This window comes from Dendropsophus ebraccatus, chromosome 8 (assembly GCF_027789765.1).
Source record: "Dendropsophus ebraccatus isolate aDenEbr1 chromosome 8, aDenEbr1.pat, whole genome shotgun sequence".
NCBI lineage: Eukaryota > Metazoa > Chordata > Amphibia > Anura > Hylidae > Dendropsophus > Dendropsophus ebraccatus.
The window spans coordinates 41,044,031-41,048,621 of record NC_091461.1 but is presented as its reverse complement, the minus strand read 5'-3'; positions in this window follow the sequence as shown (position 1 = coordinate 41,048,621).

Below are 4,591 nucleotides of genomic sequence, written 5' to 3'. Positions count from 1 at the left end.
GAGTGCATATTGTGCCAACTGTTTGAACTCTGAAAGGGCATCATCCAGATGTACATAGTTAAGAGTATGTTATGTCCGGTGACAGATGCACATTCATGAGTTGGCTGACCCCTTTTAGTCCCTATACTTCCACAGTGCACTCCTATTACAGTACATTGTTGGCACTGTATGTGGCGCTGTGTAGTGTGGTCTGTGCTCTCTGCTTCATCCCTTAGCTGTGCTCTGGCCTGTCCTCTGTTTCCTGGCCTGTCCTGCATATTTGTGATGCTGTTTGTTCCCGGCACTGCGCTCTTCTTTGTGAGCGATGCTCTTTGTGCGCTGATCTCAATGGCTCTTTATGCTTTATTCTTGTGTGTTCCATAATACACAGCATTGTATGTAGCCTGCACTTTGCACTTGCACCCAAACCTGTAATCACTGTGCAATATGACTGTATGCTTCACTGATATGACTGATTAATATAAAAGTTATCCACCTATGGAGCCTCTTATACAGTGACTTAAAAGGCAAATCCATTACTATGGACATCTGAAATTCCCAGCATGTCCACTACACAGTGCATGGAGCTGTCTGCTCTTGGCTATGTTCTCTGTATACATGCAGGTCTGGAAAACCACTGATCGATAGGGGGCTGGATCTTAGAGCTGCACTGATCAGATGGTGATGGCCTATCCTAAAGCCAAGCAGGCCATCAATTAAAAAAAATAAATAAATTTTTCCCCCTCAGAGGGTCACTTTAACATGCTCACATTTCTGCATGGGGTCAGCAGAACAGCTCTGCCCAGAAACATATAATCCTGATAATAACACTATATTAGGTAACTGAGATATCAAATATTATTTGATATATTTCATGCCTTCCGGTTATAATTATAACTGTGGCACCTAATGTTCATGTGCTGTATGTTTCTTTTCTTAAAGGAGTTTTCCAGAACATTTATATCGATGGCCTATGCTAAGGACAAGTGTTACACCTAGATATATTTTAGAAGCTTTTCTGTGCGGGATTTTTATCTTTTCTGTAGATATAACTCTTGTGATTTTTATCTATATTTTTAATTGATGTGGAACTTGCCCCTTTAAAGTTGAATAGGGCAATGGGTTCTGAGGTTGTCCACCCATGAGTTCTTGAAGAACTCTGATCTGTTATTGATACCCTCCTGACTGATCTGTATAACCACTTGCATAGTATACATATAAAATCTAAGTACATTTTTTAAAATGACAATAACCCTTTAAAATGGTTAAAAAAGGTGAATACAAACCAACTGATGGGGCAAAATAATCCGCCCTTTCCCAACAATGGGGCATCCCAAATGATTATTTCAATCCTCCAATAATATGATATCACAGCATATAAATAATGCAAAAATGTAACGCTGCAGTAAAGGGATGATGGAAAAGATGATCTCAAATTACAGCTATATCAGTTCCTTACAGCAATAGTCATCACTAACTCTGTATAATTCTCTAACAGCATTTTACCTCAGAATATGCAATTCTGCAGAGCACCAGTATGAAGGCTCCCCAAAAAAAGTTCTGGACTAGCTGACGCTTTAATACTGTTGGGAGATAAGGGACAGGAATGTTGGATTGTATCAATTTGACCCTTTTGTTTTGGGGAGATAAGCTGCCGCCAGAGCTGTCTGGCTGCGGCTTGTCTCCCTTCTGCTTATTCGGGGGAACTTATAGAAAGGAATTGTCTGATATAGCTGCAGTTTGTTGGGCTGACATCTATTGAAGGTGTATGGAGACTCTAAAGGGGTTGTCCAGGATTACAAAAAGCATAGCTATTGTCTTGCAAAAGCAGCCCCACCCCTGGCCTCAGGTTGTGTGTGGTATTACAATTCAGCGTCATTTCTGCTATGTTTTCAGCTTACTGGCTATTGGGGGATAAAATCCAAACGCATATGTGTAACCCAAGGCTTAGTGATGGAGTCACATCATGGTCCTGGTGTTTGCAGGATCACACATGCACTATAAAAAGTACATGATACATTATACTGTGCTGAGTACTGGACTGCTGAGCTCTATGCTGGGCTGGGTACTGGAGTGCTGAGCTATATTTTGTGCTGGGTGCTAGAGTGCTGAGCTCTATGTTGTGCTGGGTGCTAGAGTGCTGAGCTCTATGCTGTGCTTGGTACTGGAGTGCTGAGCTCTATGCTGTGCTGGGTGCTAGAGTGCTGAGCTCTATGTTGTGCTGGGTGCTAGAGTGCTGAGCTCTATGCTGTGCTTGGTACTGGAGTGCTGAGCTTTATGCTGTGCTGGGTGCTGGGGGGCTGAGCTCTATGTTGTTCTGGGTGCTAGAGTGCTGAGCTCTATGCTGTGCTTGGTACTGGAGTGCTGAGCTTTATGCTGTGCTGGGTGCTGGGGGGCTGAGCTCTATGTTGTTCTGGGTGCTAGTGTGCTGAGCTCTATGTTGTGCTGGGTGCTAGAGTGCTGAGCTCTATGCTGGGCTGGGTACTGGAGTGCTGAGCTATATGTTGTGCTGGGTGCTAGAGTGCTGAGCTCTATGCTGTGCTGGGTACTGGGGTGCTGAGCTCTATGCTGTGCTGGGTGCTAGAGTGCTGAGCTCTATGCTGTGCTGGGTGCTAGAGTGCTGAGCTCTATGCTGTGCTGGGTACTGGGGTGCTGAGCTCTATGCTGTGCTGGGTGCTAGAGTGCTGAGCTCTATGCTGTGCTGGGTGCTAGAGTGCTGAGCTCTATGCTGTGCTGGGTACTAGAGTGCTGAGCTTTATGCTGTGCTGGGTGCTGGAGTGCTGAGCTCTATGCTGTGCTGGGTGCTGGAGTGCTGAGCTCTATGCTGTGCTGGGTACTGGGGTGCTGAGCTCTATGCTGGGCTGGGTACTGGAGTGCTGAGCTATATGTTGTGCTGGGTGCTAGAGTGCTGAGCTCTATGCTGTGCTGGGTACTGGGGTGCTGAGCTCTATGCTGTGCTGGGTGCTAGAGTGCTGAGCTCTATGCTGTGCTGGGTGCTAGAGTGCTGAGCTCTATGCTGTGCTGGGTACTAGAGTGCTGAGCTTTATGCTGTGCTGGGTGCTGGAGTGCTGAGCTCTATGCTGTGCTGGGTGCTGGAGTGCTGAGCTCTATGCTGTGCTGGGTACTGGGGTGCTGAGCTCTATGCTGTGCTGGGTACTGGAGTGCTGAGCTCTATGCTGTGCTGGGTGCTGGAGTGCTGAGCTCTATGCTGTGCTGGGTACTAGAGTGCTGAGCTTTATGCTGTGCTAGGTACTGGGGTGCGGAGCTCTATGCTGTGCTGGGTGCTGGAGTGCTGAGCTCTATGCTGTGCTGGGTGCTAGAGTGCTGAGCTCTATGTTGTGCTGGGTGCTAGAGTGCTGAGCTTTATGCTGTGCTGGGTGCTGGAGTGCTGAGCTCTATGCTGTGCTGGGTACTAGAGTGCTGAGCTTTATGCTGTGCTGGGTACTGGGGTGCTGAGCTCTATGCTGTGCTGGGTGCTGGAGTGCTGAGCTCTATGCTGTGCTGGGTGCTAGAGTGCTGAGCTCTATGTTGTGCTGGGTGCTAGAGTGCTGAGCTCTATGCTGGGCTGGGTACTGGAGTGCTGAGCTCTATGCTGTGCTGGGTACTGGAGTGCTGAGCTCTATGCTGTGCTGGGTACTGGGGTGCTGAGCTCTATGCTGTGCTGGGTACTGGGGTGCTGAGCTCTATGCTGTGCTGGGTACTGGGGTGCTGAGCTCTATGCTGTGCTGGGTACTGGGGTGCTGAGTTCTGTGCTGTGCTGGGTGCTGGAGTGCTGAGCGCTATACTGTGCTGGGTGCTGGAGTGCTGAGCGCTATACTGTGCTGGGTGCTGGAGTGCTGAGCGCTATACTGTGCTGGGTGCTGGAGTGCTGAGCGCTATACTATGCTGGGTGCTGGAGTGCTGAGCGCTATACTGTGCTGGGTACTGGGGTGCTGAGTTCTGTACTGTGCTGGGTACTGGAGTGCTGAGTTCTGTACTGTGCTGGGTACTGGGGTGCTGAGCTCTATACTGTGCTGGGTGCTGGAGTGCTGAGTGCTGTGCTGGGTGCTGGAGTGCTGAGCGCTATACTGTGCTGGGTGCTGGAGTGCTGTACTTTGAACTGTGCAGTGTTGTGTCCAGTGCTGTACTCTGTTCTGAGCTATATGCAGTGCTGTGCTCTATGTTGTGGTATACTCAGTTCTGTATTGTCAGTGCTCTACCCTGTAGTGTATCCAGTGCTGTACTCTGTGCTGTGCTATATCCAGTGCTGTGGATGTTGTACTCTGCGCTGTATGCAGTGCTGCATTGTCATTGCTATACTCTGTGCTGTGCTGTATCCAGTGCTGTGGTGCTGTACTCTGTGCTGTGTGCTATATGCAGTGCTGCATTGTCAGTGCTATACTCTGTGCTGTATCCAATGCTCTGGTGCTGCACTCTGTGCTGTACCCAGTGCTGTGATGCTGTACTCTGCGCTGTATTGTCAGTTCTGTACTCTGCACTGCGCTGTACCCAGTGCTGTTGTGCTGTACTCTGCGCTGTACCCAGTGCTGCCGTGTTGTACTCTGCACCTTGTTATATGCAGTGCTGTATTGTCAGTGCTGTTCTGTCTCCAGTGCTGTGGTGCTGTACTCTG